At 37.0% G+C, this 16,130-nt stretch overlaps 1 protein-coding gene and 1 pseudogene across 4 annotated transcripts in view; one reads left to right on the forward strand and one right to left on the reverse strand.

The window, feature by feature from the left end:
* Positions 1-16,130, reverse strand: part of SBF2 (SET binding factor 2) — a 513,016-nt gene that overhangs the window by 381,910 nt on the left and 114,976 nt on the right. The gene's annotated exons all lie outside the window — the stretch shown is intronic.
* Positions 11,811-12,367, forward strand: LOC136324457 (large ribosomal subunit protein uL6 pseudogene; annotated as a pseudogene).

The following is a 16,130-nucleotide window of genomic DNA, read 5'->3' on the forward strand; positions in this document are numbered from 1 at the left end:
CATTTGCCATCTTTTCCACGAAGTATCATTTCATGTCTTTTAGCCATTTTCTAAATGGATTGTTGTTGTCATTTAAGATTGAGATTTCAGAGTTCTTTATATATTCTACATACAAGTCCATTGTCAGATATGTGATTAGCCAATATTTTATCCCAGTCTCATCATTCGCATCATAAGGTATTTAGCACAGCAAAAGTTCTTAATTTTAATAAATCCCAATTCACATATTTTCTTTTATATATCCTGCCTTTTGCATCAAGTTTAAGAAATCTTCTTTGCCTGACCAGGCGGTGGCGCAATGGATAGAGCGTCGGACTGGGGTGAGGAAGGACCCAGGTTCGAAGACTACAGGGTTGCCAGCTTGAGCGCAGGCTCATCTAACTTGAGCAAAAAAGAAAAGCTCACTAGCATGGACCCTGGCTCGAGCAAGGGGTTACTCTGTCTGCTGAAGGCCCACGGTCAAGGCACATATGAGAAAGCAATCAATGAACAACTAAGGTGTCGCAACAAAAAACTGATGATTGATGCTTCTCATCTCTCTCTGTTCCTGTCTGTCTGTCCCTATCTATCCCTCTATCTGTCTCTCTCTCTGTCCCTGTAAAAAAAAAAAAGAAAAGAAAAGAAAAGAAATCTTCATTGTCTTGGTTCCCAAAGGTGTTCTATGTTTTCTTCTAAAAGTTTTACAGTTTAAACTTCAATCTATGATTTATTTTGAGTTATTTTTATATGAACTATGAGCTCTCAGTCAAGATTAAATTTTGGGGCGGGCCTATGAATATCCAATTAATTTCACACCATTTGCTGAAAAAACTATCCTCCACTGAATTAATTGTTTTAGCACTTTTGTTAAAGATCAGGTAGCTGTTACCATAGGGGGCTATTTCTGGGTTCACTATTCTGTGTTATTGATATATGCATGTAAGCTTCTACCAATACCACACAGTCTTAATTACTGTAGCTATAAGTCTTTACATAAAGAGGCCCTGGCTGGTGGCTCAATGGATAGAGCATCAGCCTGGTATATGGACATCCCAGGTTAAATTCCTGGGACCACAGGAGAAGCATCCATCTGCTTCTCTCCCTTTCCCCCTCTTTTCTTCTTCCAGTCCTGCAGCCAGTGGCTCGACTGGTTTAAGCATGGCGTCAGTCAGGTGCTGACGATAACTCTGTTGGAGTGCATCAGCCACAGGCCCTAAAAATAGCTCAGTACCTGAGTGTCAGCCCCAATGGGGGTTGCCAGGTGGATGCTGGCCAGGGTGCATGCGGGAGTCTGCCTCACTATCTCCACTCCTCTCGCCTGAAAAAATAAAGTGATTATTCCCAATGTATTCTTCATTTTCAAGTATTTAGTGATCCTACTTGCTTTGCCTTTTTATATAAATTATAGAACAATCTTATCCTTGCCTAGATAAATATCTTTTGGGATTCTGACAGGAATTTTGCTAAACCTACATATCAGTTTGGGTATAATTAGCATCATCACTAGATTGAGTCTTCCTGTCCATGAACATATGTCTCTCCATTTATTTAGACCTTTGACTTTTATTCATCAGCATTTTGTAGTTTCAACATATCGGCCTTGTGCATGCTTTGTTGGATTTACTCCTAACTACATAATTTTTAATTGATTATAAATGATATTGCATTTGTTTTCACATGTTCATTGCTGGTATATAAAAATACAATTAGTTTTTGTATTCATACGCTGTGAATATGTAGAAGTCATTAGTTCTAAAAACAATTTGGTGAATTCTTTGGGATTTTTTACATAGATCATAATGTCACCTGCAAACAGGAGCTGTTTTATTTCTTCCTTTCATCTTTATATCTTTTATTTCCTTGTTTGTTCCATTTTGCTGCCTAGAACTTCCAGTACTAGAGGAAACAGCAGTAGAGAGCAGACATCCTTACCTTATTGCCAATCTTAGGAAGAAGCATTCAATCTTTCATTATTAAGGATAAAGTTACCTATAGGCTTTATGTAGATGTTTACCTGAGATAAACATCTCAGGTAGTTGAGATAGTTTATTCTGAGGTTTTAGTTTTATCATGAGTTGAATGATAAATTTTATCAAATGCTTTTTCTGCATTGATTGATATGGTCATGTGATACATTTATTCTTTACAGGTTAATATGATACAGATTACATTGATTTTATTTTCAAATACTGAAAAAGTCTTGCATCCCAATAAACCTATTTAATAATGGGATGTAATTATTTTTATATATTGCTGAGATCAATTTGATAAGGTTTTGTTAAGAAGTTTTATGCCTATATTCAGGAAAAATATTGGTTTGTGTTTCTTTTTTGTACTGTCTTGTCTGGTTTTGGTATCAGGATAACACTGGCTTCCAAAATGAATTAGGAAGTGTCTCCTCATCTTTATTTTTTTTTTTGGAAAGACTTGTGTAGAATTGATGATCATTCTTTTTTTACACATTTGATAGAAGTCTCCAATAAAATCATATAGGCCTAAAAATTTCTATTTTGAAAAATTTTAAATCACAAATTCAATTTCCTTAATAGTTATACTGTTATTCAAATTATATATTTCATATTGAATGAGTTTAGCTTGTGCTATTCAAGGTTTTGGTCTATTTCATCTAATCTTTCAAATTTATAAGTGGAGTCATTTATAATATTCTCTTATTAACTTTGATGACTGTCAGTCTTAGTAGGAGGGCTTATCAATTTTATGATCCCTTCAAAGAGCCAGCCTTTTTTTTCCTTGAAAAAGAGAGGGGAGGAGAGGGAGAGAGATGAGAAGCATCAACTCGTAGTTGCTTCACTTGCTCACTGATTGCTTCACATATGTGCCCCAACCTGAGTGCTCACACCAAGTCAGCTATCCCATGGCTCAAGCCAGCAGCTCCAGGATCATGTTGATGACCCCATGCTCAAGCCTGTGGCCTCGCACTCAAGCTGGCAAGCCTGCACTCAAGCCAGCGACCTCAGAACTCTTTCCACTGCACCTCCACTAGTCACAGACTTTCGTTTTATTGATTTCCTCTATTGTTCTCCTATTTTCAATTTCATTCATTTCTACTCTTATGTTTATTTCCTTCCTTCTTGTTCTATTGAGTTTATTTTGTTCCTCTTTTTCTAGTTTATTGCAGTAGAAGCAGAGCTTATTTCAAACTTGTTCACTTTTCCAGTGTTGCTTTAGCTCCATCTCAAATATTTGATACGTTGCATTTCACTTAATGTAGTCTTAGTGTTTATTTTATTTATTTATTTTCATTTCTTTGACCCATGGATTACCTAAAATTATATTGTTTAGTTTTGAACTGTCTAGAGTTCTTCTATTATTGAATTCTACTTTCATTCCATTGTGGTCAGAAAACATATTCTGTATGATTTCTATTCTTTTAAAAATTATTCAGAATATAAAAATTTTAACCTGAAAACTTACAGATTTACAGAACATACATGTTCCATAAAAGTTGACTAGATCCTTTGGTTCATACTATGTCCTTGTTCATTTTGTCTATCAATTGTTGAGAAAAGGATACTGTAGTCTTTTAACTGTAATTGTGGATTTGTCTATTTCTCCTTTCACTTCTATCAGTTTTGCTTCACGTTTTTGTAACTCTGTTGTTTGGTGCATCATTTAAAACTTATATGACTTCTTGACAGATTGATGCTTTCATCTTTACATAATGTCCTCTCTGTCCTGGTCTTTCTTATTTTGTTTCTTTTTGTTCTAAAGTCTGTTTTATCTGATATTAATATAGCTTCTCCTATTTTCTTTTGATTGTTTTTATGCCATATTCATTCCATTATTTTTCCTTCAAACTAGCTATATTATATTTGAAGTGAGTTCGTACAAACAGCATAAAGTGGATCATGATTTCTTTTTTTATCCACTCTGCCAGTGTTTCTTTCAACTAGTATTCTCACACAATTTACTTTAGTGTAATTATTTATAGAATACGGCTTCATTCTACCATTTTACTTTTGTTTCTTTGTTCTGTTTTATTTTTATTTTTCCAGACTTTCTGTACATTACTTGAACATTTTTTAGAATTCCATTTTTTTATTTATAGTGCTTTTGAGAATATTTTTGTATAGTTTCTATAGTGGTTGGTCTAAGTATTATATAACTCTAATATCAGAATAAATTAGCATTAACTTATTCAATTAAAGTATAGAAACTTTATCTCCCTTTATGTCCCTTTAGCAGTTTTCATTTATAATAGTCATTTAAATATTTTCTCTATATACAGTGAGAAAGAACTACATCAGATAGTGAACTATTAATTTTGCTTTAATTGTCAAACGTAGTTAAGAAAACTCAGAAGAGAGAAAATTATTGTATATATTTATTATTATTCTTTCTGTTATTTTTTTCTTTTGAAAGTTCCTTTCTGTTTAGAGAAATTCCTTTAGTCATTCATGTAGGGTAGGTCTGCTGGTGACAAATTCTAAGGAGTTTTCTAATATCAACAACCAGTGCTCAGAAAACAAAACTGAGTGTTCATCCAATAATTCTATTCCATTCAGACACTATCTGGAGTTAGCTCAGTGGCAGAAGGCAGTGGGAAATGGGTGTTTCCATGCCTTCTCCAGATAGACCACTTACCCACAAGTTGATGAGTTCACCAACCTGGAAACTCTCTAAATCTCAGTGTACAAGAGCTCTTACAGCCTGATCAGTGGTGGCGCAGTGGATAGAACGACCTGGGATACTGCGGTCCCAGGTTCGAAACCCTGAGGTTACCAGCTTGAATGTCAGCTCATCTGGCTTGACTGTGGGATCATCAACATGACCCCACGGTCACTGGCTTGAGCCCAAGGTTGTTAGCTTGAGCAAGGGGTCACTGGCTCAGCTGGAGCCTCCCAGGCCCTCATCAAGGCATGTCTGAAAAGCAATTAATGAACAACAAAAGTGCCACTACTCTGAGTTGATCCTTCTCATCTTTCTCCTTTGTCTCTCTCTCTCTCTCTGAGGGAAAAAAAAAAGAGTTCTTAACAGAGCTCTCAATTTCCAGATCCTCCCTTTCCCTTCTTGGAGGCTGGTGTGTGGGCTGAGATTCAGCCAGTTCACACCAGTTTGGCAGAATCGATACCTAATTTTTGTTGAGTTCGGTGAACTGGTTGTTAAAATGGCACTTGTGGCCTGACCTGTGGTGGCACAGTGGATAAAGTGTCGACCTGGAACACTGAGGTCGCCGGTTCAAAACTCTGGGCTTGCCTGGTCAAGGCACATATGGGAGTTGATGCTTCCTGCTTCTCCCCCTTCCCCCTCTCTCTCTCTCCTCTCTGAAAAATTAATAAAGTCCTTAAAAAAAAGTTATATGTTAAAAAAAATGGCACTTGTAATCAGGGCTCTCTCTAAGGTGGGTGCCTGGACAGCCACCCAATGTGGAAATCACAAACTTACACTCTTTACTCTTTTTTTTTTTTGTATTTTTCTGAAGTGAGAAGCGAGGAGGCGGAGAGACAGATTCCCGCATGCACCTGACCAGGATCCACCCGGCATGCCCACCAGGGGGTGATGCTCTGCCCATCAGGGGCACTGCTCCATTGCAACCAGAGCTATTCTAGCACCTGAAGCAGAGGCCATGGAGCCATCCTCAGCACCTGGGCCAACTTTGGAGCCTTGGCTGCAGGAGGGGAAGAGAGAGGTAGAAGAAATGAGAGGGGGAAGGGTAGAGAAGCAGATAGGTGCTTCTTCTGTGTGCCCTGGCCGGGAATTGAACCTGGGACTTCCACACACCGGGCCAGCCGACACTCTACCGTTGAGCCAACGGGCCAGGATCCCTTAGTCTTTTTTAATGTTCATCTGAGCAACAGTGTATTCTAAGTGCCCATAGTAATGTTCATTCTGTTCATAGGTGAAAAAAATTGCAAGTGAGGACGCCAATCAAGAAACAGTATGGAAATATCTTAAATAAGTTTTGTTTTAATCAGGTATTATTTAGTATTTTAATTAATATTGTAAAACATAACAATCTAGTTTTATGTACCTCTTTTATTGTTCTTATTTAAGGATTAAATGCATGAAATAATAAACTACCTTTCAGTATATCTTTTTTTATACTTAAAACAGTTCTTAGGGCAGAGAACCAGTTGTTAAATTATTTGAATCAAACCACTACTTCTAATCACTTGATTTTTCCAGTAAAGGGTGCCATCCTGAGGCTATCTAGAGTCCCCACCCTAAGTTACCTCAGTAGCATAAATGCAGGTATATTTTTTATTCTCAGCTTCTAAATGTATTTTAACCAAACCTTAAAGCTACAAATTTTAGCTCAATTTATAAAAAAATGGGTGTCATACAATTCATATGACAAAAATATTTGTCAAATCAATTAAACTGGATTTACTTTTCTACCAGAAAGGTCTGAATTTATTTTTAAATTTAAATAAATACATTAATATTAGTCTCTATTTGTGACAAGCAACTGTTTAATAAATTTCAAGGTAAGGCTGAGAGAATACAGGAGGATGGGGACAGGAGGCATAGAAATGACAGGATGTGGAGGAAATTTGTTGCCAGGATTAACTAAGGTGTCTCCAGTTTCAATTTTTTTTTTACCAAGTCTTTATTTGTTTTGTTTTTACTACAATTTTTACTACAAGTATACTCATATGAAAGAACTCTGGAAATCATCTCTTTCAAAGCACATTAAAATTTTATTATCATCTATCAAACCACATCATCAAAATTGTAGCTTACCTCAAGCTTCTAATGAGGTACACTGCTTGCTAAAATACTACACTTCTTTTTGTCCTAAGATTCAGTTTCCTAGATCTCCTCATAAATACCAACAGGTGTAGGACCAGAAATCCTGTCATGAGGCCAATTATGGTGCAGCATCTACCCAGTTCTCCTCTAAGACTCCTGACTGATACATCCTCTCAAAAAGACCTTAAAAACAGTCATCATAAACTCTGTACAAAACTCATATTCATCAAGAAATAATGTCATAGAGTTAGTTCCTAAGCCTAAAGGTGCTCAAATAAGACTTCTTGCAGCATTTGATATAACATTCAAGTTAGTAAAAACAGATGGAAAAGTGGTATAGAGTTGTACACTTGAAACCTGTATAATTTTATTAACCAATGTCACCCCAATAAATTCAATAAAAACTATAAACAGGCCCTGGCCGGTTGGCTCAGCGGTAGAGCGTCGGCCTGGCGTGCGGGGGACGCGGGTTTGATTCCCGGCCAGGGCACAGAGGAGAAGCGCCCATTTGCTTCTCCACCCCCACCCCCTCCTTCCTCTCTGTCTCTCTCTTCCCCTCCTGCAGCTAAGGTTCCATTGGAGCAAAGATGGCCCGGGCACTGGGGATGGCTCCTTGGCCTCTGCCCCAGGCGCTAGAGTGGCTCTGGTCGTGGCAGAGCGACGCCCCGAAGGGGCAGAGCATCGCCCCCTGGTGGGCAGAGTGTCGCCCCTGGTGGGCGTGCCGGGTGAATCTCGGTCGGGCACATACGGGAGTCTGTCTGACTGTCTCTCCCTGTTTCCAGCTTCAGAAAAGTACAAAAAAAAAAAAACTATAAACAAACAAACGAATGAATGAACCCTAAGCTAAAAATAGTCACAGGATGTAAAGTACAGCATAGAGAATGTAGTTAATAATATAGTACTGACTATGTATGGTATTCGGTGGATAGGTATAGAATTAGAGGTGTAAGGCTGGTGGCCATGGCCAGGCAGGTTCACACTGGATTCAGGTAGACAGTAAAAGAACTGTGGAGCCCGAGGCCATTTCCTTTATTAGAGTCTCGCAGCAGCGGACAAGCAAGCAGATAGGGAAAACCTGCTTCTTTCAGGGCTGATGAACAAACAGGCCAGGGTAAGCAGGACCCCTTCTCCAGCAAACAACAGCACAAAATGGCCCCTACCAATGGCAGCAGGCAATCCACAATCTACAATCTGCCACCCTGAGGGCAAGCACCTGCAGCCTTACATAGACTATATACACATGGTGTTGCCTGTGCTCATGCACTAATCAGGCAAATTACAAATGAGCAAGTCTAACATAATGTTTTTCCCACATTTGGGGATCACTTTGTGAATTATATAATATATACTGTTCACTTGAAACTAAAAAAAATTAACACTGAATGTCAAGTGTAATTTAAAAATAAAACAAAACAAAAAAATCTTCTACGATTTAGGCAACATGACATCCTATCTTAGGACTTTGCAAGCAATACAAATGCCTTTCCTTTAACATAGTCAAGTTCCATTTATGCTCCAATTATACTTGCTGCATAATAAACTATCCCCAAACCATTTTATTATGCTCATGAAGTCTGTGGATCACAAATTCAGAAAGTACAGGGACAGAATACTATTCTCATTCTTTGACTAATACCAACATAGAATATTTAAGATCAATAGATTAAGATTGGTTATTTCTGCCTGGCCTGTGGGGCACAGTAGATAAAGCATCGACCTAGAACTCTAAGGTCGCCAGTTTGAAACCCTGGGCTTGCCTGGTCAAAGCACATATGGGAGTTGATGCTTTCTGCTCCCCTCCCTCTTCTCTCCTTTCTAAAATGAATAAATAACACCTTTTTAAAAAAAGATTATAGTAGAAAAAAGAAAAAAGAAAAAAAATTTAAAAAAGATTATTTCTGAAGAATAGGATTACTGAAAGTTAATTGAACATTGAAATTCATTTTAAGATGACTGTAGTTGAACATTTGTTTTAAGTACATTGATTTGTTTTGTTTAAATAATTTAAAATATTTCTCTGAATAAAATTATGCAGACTACAAAAGCTATACTTTAAGTAATTCAGCTGGAAATGCTTCACCTTGGATATAACTGATTATGTGTTTTAATTCTACTTTAACACAACTGTCCAGCATTTTGCCCCTGAATAAAAGTTTGAACTTAAATACTTCAAAGAAAAACATTTATAAATATGGCAGGTATAAGATAGAGGCAATTAGTTGTTGGTACCCCACCTCACTCCCAAGTCTATAAAAAGGTCAAGTGCTAAGTAAAAACAAGAACAGACATGAAATGGGAGGCTAAATAACCAAATAAGGATAAAGGCAGAACTATAGCAATTACCTAATATATTAAATTCACAATCACACATGACTTAAACCTTCTGGAATTGGGGTGTAATCATTATAGAAACACAAGTCAGCACTTCTTCTAAGACTCCTAGATAACTAAAGGGCTCCTCCCAACTTTCTATGCTAAAGGTTGAGATGCATCTCCCATGGAGAACACATTTATATGTGTCATCAAATCTTAAATTCTCACACACATGATCTCTAACCTTCGAGGATTCAGTGACATTTGAAAATGTCTATATTCGACATTTGAAAATGTCAATATTTGGCTATGCATACACTCACTTCTAAAAAATGTTCATAGTATAATCCAAGTAATTTAATTCTAAAGTGGTTCTGTAATGCTGACTAAAATATCTGTTGGTGTTTCTTTGCTCACCTAGCCCTTTCTCCTCTGTACCCTTCTTCTTCCACTGAATAAGAATGACCACAAGATTCCAAACACCCATTCACTCCTTTCACTGAAGTTTCTTTCCTCCAAGAAACCACATAGCTGAAAGGGCCTGGAAAACAGCAAAGTGCTATTCAAACATTATTACTGCACAGAGTTTACTTTCTTGACTGTAAGAACAACTCCCATTCATGCAGTTCAAAATTTAGTTTTAAGTTATAATAAAACAGTAGAAATAACACCCTGTAAATGATATTTCTTCTAAACAATCTAAAATTTTCTATTATCCTATAATAGAATCACGTTTTAACTGCCCTCATATTTTTATTCTTCCATGCCTACTGATGTTTTCACATACAGGAAAAGTTAGAAATGAGGAAGACTGCCAAGCACGTTAAACTGTTTATATCTTTAAAAAGATCCAACTTGTCACGCTATCAGATCCTCTGCTTTACTGAAAGAAACTGAATGTCACAGTTGGCTAGATACAACTCATTTCTATATTAGAATTCACTCTTCCAATTGCTAAAGCCTTAAAAAAAAAAACCCTAAATTGGTTGGAAAGTAGGCTTTTCAAATGTTAATTTCTTGTCACAAACCAAAAAAAACCTCAGTATTTTCTTACATTTATTTAAATATTTTTAGATACATGTCTAAATTTTATCATAAATAAATGTAAGTTCTTGTGGTGTAACTGCAAACCACTAGCAGTTTCATTTTTAGCGACGGGGGTGGGGGAGGGTGGGGATGAGAAGCATCAACTCATAATTTTGGCACTTTAGTTGTTCCCTGATGGTTTTGCATACATGCCTTGACCAGGGGGTTCAAGCTGAGCCAATGACCCCTTGCTCAAGCCAAAGACATTGGGCTCAAGCCAGCAACCTTTGTGCTCAGCCAGCAATCATGGGATCATGTCAATGATCCCACACTCAAACCAGCAACCCTGTGCTCAAACCAGATCAGATGTCACTTAAATCGGTGACCTAAGGGTTTCGAACCTGGGACCTCAGGGCCCCAGGCAAACACTCTATCCACTGCACCACCATTGGTCAGGCTCAGCAACAATATTTTAAAAGAAAAAAAATTATTTTATCTAATCTGATCAGCTACTACTAATAAGCAAACTGATTTAAATGACCATCTCACATCTCATCTGTTTTGATCTTCCTTTTTTCATATAAGGCACTCTCAGAGGTGCATAAGTCAATTCTATGATAGGCATTATAAAACAAGAACACTAGGGAAAGTTTATGTATATTTTGAGTTCTTTCTTAAAATTTCCTTTGCTATTTGACTCCTTCTCTAATGATAAGAAAAAGTAGAATGTCTAGGTAGAACAGAATTATAAACGTCAAATAAATTAATAGGAACTATATTAGGTTCCAATTTCAGTTTTTCAAAAATTACTTGTGTAAGTATATGAGGAAAATATATCTTGGTAAACTTTCATGTAAACAAAACCCAAAGTAAAGCAGGTGTGGAATAGTGACTAAAGGGGTCAATATGTGTGTTGGGGCAAAGTAGTATAGTTGTTTTAAGGAAAGAAAAATAATAATGCAATTTTGGTTGCATTAAGAAAAATAACAGCTATCTCAAAGGGAGAAAAATGATCATTTTCTTTCATTGCAATTTCTACATCTACTTATAAAAGGCACAGTTAGTTTTAAAAGGAATACTGCCAAAGTAGAGATTCTCACAGAAAAGCAACCAAGACACAAGACATACTCATTATCATCACAGAAGATATGACTAGAGATATTGGAAACATTAACTCTCATGACTTTGCTGTTCTCCTGTGTGATGACTGCAGAATCTATATCCCCAACTCTGACCTGTCCCCTGGATTTCAAATGCATAACCACATGCCAGCTGAATATATTTATTTGACTTTTCCACATACATCTTGGCCTCAACCGGAGAGATAAAATAGAGTACGGAGCCTGAACATTGGAGTCAGACTGTCATGATTTAGCATGTATAGAAAGGATGTATTCTAGGCTCTACTAGTTATCAGCTATGTAGACCTTGAAAAAATTACTTGATCTCTTTGTGCCTCAACTTCCTCATCAATAAGATGAAAATAATACTTTGTAAGTTTGTCATGAGATTTAAATACCTACGTAATTTTGAAAGCTCTTAAAATAGAATTAGACATATCCTAACTGATGTGTGTAAAATTTAAAGAAAAAACATATCAAATAACCATATTAAAACTCTCCATTCCCCAAACTGTGCCTCTTCCTGTAATATTTATTTCAGAAGACGATTTTAAAACAAAAAACATGGCCTCTTTCCATACCCTAACCTCTTTTTTATCAGTGAGCCCTTAAAGTTCTTGCCATAAAGGTAAAGTCTTTGCTGTATCTACTCTGAGTATGAAGTTCATTCTCAGCAATCAGACTGTTGACATTCTAGAAAATGTCGATATTCTGAAGGACAGACAGTAACTGTGAAGGCCCCAAAGGGATCTTTTAGAGGGACTTCAATCACATCAAAGAGGAACTCAGTCTCCTTGGAAATAAAAGAGGTTCTGGGCTGACAAACGGTGGGGAAAGAGAAAGAAATTGGCCACTGCTTGCACTATCTGCAGTCACCTGCAGAACGTGATCAAGGGCGTTGCACTGGGCTTCCACTACAAGATGAGAGGTCTGTGTATGCTTACTTCTCTATCAATGTCATTATTTAAACTCTTGTTTAAATCAGAAATTTCTTCGGTGAAAAATACATACACAGGGTTCAGATGAGGTCAGGCATTGCTTGTTCAGTATCTGAAACCCAGAAAGATGAGTTAATTCTTGAAGGAAATGACATTGAACTTGTATCGAATTCAGCTGTGCTGATTCAGCAAGCTACAACATTTAAAAACAAAGAAATCAGAAAAATTTTGCATGGTACCTATATTTCTGAAAAAAGGAACAGTTCAGCAGACTGATGAATAAGATCTTAGGTGTCCAGTTATAGAAACAGGAAGATGCCAGATGACTCCTCAGACTTATTTCAGATATTTTAAAGATCCAATAAAAGTTGTGTATTGATTGGAGGGAAAAAAATAAGATCTTGCCACAAAAGGGGAAAAGAGGAGGAAAGAGAGAAGAAGAAAAAGAGAAAGAGAGGGAAGAAAGACAGAATGAATTATGGGAGGAATTAAACTAAAATGTTGATAGTGGTTCTCTGGTTGAAGAAATTACAAGTAATCATACTCTTAAAGGGGGCATAAATGGTGTTGGAAGAAGACTTGAGTAGGGTGGTGAACACACAATATAATTTTATTAAGCAATGTCACCCTAATAAATTCAATAAAAAAATTTTAAATGAATAGTTCACACACAAAAAAACAAGTACCACATTCTTTATGTACCTTTCTATATTTCTGTGATCTTCTAAAATTAAAAATGTACTTTCTTTTTCATCAGAGAGAAAAAAAGCTGTCCTTTGTTAGTTGGTTCCTGCCACTCTCCACATCTCCTGTAACCTCTCATAGGTACCTCTGCACAAGTGACTATCTCTACCTAGAATATAATCCCCATTCACCTTCACCTGGCTAATTCTTACCCATCCTTTAAAACCACTCAATGGGTACCATTTCTTCTGGAAAGTGTCTTCTTGGACCACAACACTGCTCTTTCCAAACCCAATGTTATAGTCTAAGTTAAATACCCCTTCTATAGCCACCTTTAGAATCATGTACACACATAGCATTCATCACAGTAAGATCAATAATTAAAGTGTTACAAGTCTATTTCCCTATTTCCTCCAGATAAAACATTTGTTTCCCAGCATCTAAGAGGATCTGACACATAGTAGATCAAAAAAATTGTTCAAATGATTCCAAAGTCATATTGTTTCTATTCTATTATGTTTCTTCTCTACACATGTACAAAAGTTGAGAAGGTGAATTCATAAAATAGCAGATTCCCAGTCTGGGAGTATTCAAAGTGAAAGAGAATGCCACCATTCCTGTTCCTTCAGTCATTTATTCACCAAATATTTATTTAGTACCTCATATATGCCACACATTGAGAATACAAGAATGAGCACAAAGTGTCTCATGACACTCTGGGGTGGGGATAGGAGAAGGCAAATATTGGCTAAATACTCAAAGCTACTAAATAAACATGAGCAACTTATCCCTGAAGTTAAGAAATACATTTGAAACAGAACATATAATGAAAGTTATCACCATGTTTGGAAAGATGAAATATCTGAATTAGAAATGAGATTAGGTTACTTGAAGACAGCAATTTTCAATCTTTTCTTCTGGCTTCCACATACATGGACATAGCCAGAGTTACGCATTCTTTCCACACATACTAAATAACTCCACTAATGAGCATGGCATGAAGCTTCAGAATTCTTGCCAGCTACACTACACCTTCTTTAAAAAAATTTAAAAAAAGGCAAGCCAAAGCAGTTCTTTATGACTTGCAAAGCCAAGAACTTCAAGAGAAACCAATCCTTATTTCCTGGCCATGACGATTAGTCCAGGGATGACTAGCTGAAGGCTGCCCTCCGACTCTATATTGGAGGATGTAGCAGAAACTCCTAGCTGCTCCCCCCATACCTACACTTTTTTCCTTTTTTCCCGTTAAGAGATTTTATTGGGGATAGCAATATGCCCAGCTCAAAAATAAACAAGCCCACCAAATTCTGTCTCTCTTTTAGGCAGGTGTAGTTATATACACTAGTTCTGCCTAAAGAGATACAAATGGAAGTCACTAAGAGCATTTCTGAGAAAGCTCTTTTTCTCATATATTTATTTAAATTTATTGGGATAACATTGGTTAATAATATTATATAAGTTTCAGGGATACAACTTTATAATACATCATCTGTATATTCTACTATGTGATCACTCCCCAAAGTCTAGTCTCCTTTTGTCATCATATATTTGACTCCCTTTCCCTTCATCTACCCCGACCCTTTTTCCCCCTCTCCCTTCTCCTAACCACCACACTGTTGTTTGTTTTTGTTTGTTTGTTTGTTTGTTTTGTATTTTTCTGGAGCTGGAAACGGGGATAGACAGACAGACTCCCACATGTGCCTGACCGGGATCCACCTGGCACACCCACCAGGGGGTGATGCTCTGCCCACCAGGGGGCAATGCTCTGCCCCTCCGGGGCGTCGCTCTGCCGCGACCAGAGCCACTCTAGCGCCTGGGGCAGAGGCCAAGGAGCCATCCCCAGCGCCCGGGCCATCTTTGCTCCAATGGAGCCTCGCTGCGGGAGGGGAAGAGAGAGACAGAGAGGAAGGAGAGGGGGAGGGGTGGAGAAGCAGATGGGCGCTTCTCCTGTGTGCCCTGGCCAGGAATCGAACCCGTGACTTCTGCATGCCAGGCTAACGCTCTACCACTGAGCCAACCAGCCAGGGCCCACACTGTTGTATGTGTATAGGAGTTTGTTTGCTACTTTTTGTTTTATATATCACATATGAGCGAAGTCATATGGTTCTTGTCCTTTTCCGTCTGACTTATTTCACTTAGCGTGATACTCAAGATCCATTCATGGTCTTGCAAATGGCAATATTTCATCTTTTGTGGCTGAGTAATATCCCATTGTATATAGGGTGGGACAAGGTTAGGTTTAAAGTTGTGATTATGTGACACACAGAGTTTATTCTTGTATTATTATTTATTTATTATTGTATTATTTTGCATATAAACAACATATACCTACTTTTGTCCCACCCTGTATTTATTTATACCACATCTTCTTTGGCCAGCCATCCAACGAATAACACTTTAGTTGTTTCCATGTCTTGACTATTGTGAATAATGATGCAGTGAAAGAATGGGTACATATATCTTTGAGAATAATTGTTTTAAATTTTTCAGACAGATATCCAGAAAAGAGAAATTGCTGGGTCATATGGTAACTCTACTTTTAATTTTTTGAGGAACCTCCATACAATTTTTCATAATGCTGCACCAATTTGCATTCCCATCAGAAGTATGCAAGTGTTCCTTTTCTCCACATTCTCTCCAACATTTGTTATTTCTTATTGATAATAGCCACTCTAACAAGTATGAGGTGATATCTCCCAATTTTGATTTGCAATTCCCTTACAACTAGTGAAGTGAAGCATCTTTTCCTATGATTCTTGGCCAGCTGTATGTCTGGGAAAAAGTGTTCAGGTTTTCTGCCCATTGTTTAATCAGATTGTGTTATTTTGTTGTTGAGTTATATGAGTTCTCTATATATTTTGGATATTAGTCCTTATTATTGGAGGTATAAACATTTGCAGATATCTTCTCCCATTTGATAGGGTGTCATTTTGTTCTGTTGATACTTTCTTTTGCTGTGCAGAAACATTTTAGTCCCACTCATTTATTTTTCTTTTATCTCCCTGTCCTTTGGGATTAAGTTCACAAAACCCCTCTGAGATTAAGGTCTGTAAATTTAGTACCTATGTTTTCTTCTATGTATTTTAATGTTTCAGGTCTTATATTCAAGACTTTAATCCATTTTGAGTTAATTTTTATGTAAGTTGTCAGCAGTCTTATTTCATTATTTTAGATGTGGCTTTCCAATTTTCCAATATCGCTTACTGAAAAGGTGGAAAAGCTCTTTTTAAAAGGAGGAATAACGACAAGATAACCTGGACATGTTATCTTTGAATATATGTATCCTGATTTATTGATGTCACCCCATTAAAAAAATAAAATTATTAAAAGAAAATAAATAAATAAATAAATAAAA

This window comes from Saccopteryx bilineata, chromosome 1 (genome assembly GCF_036850765.1).
Source record: "Saccopteryx bilineata isolate mSacBil1 chromosome 1, mSacBil1_pri_phased_curated, whole genome shotgun sequence".
Lineage (NCBI taxonomy): Eukaryota > Metazoa > Chordata > Mammalia > Chiroptera > Emballonuridae > Saccopteryx > Saccopteryx bilineata.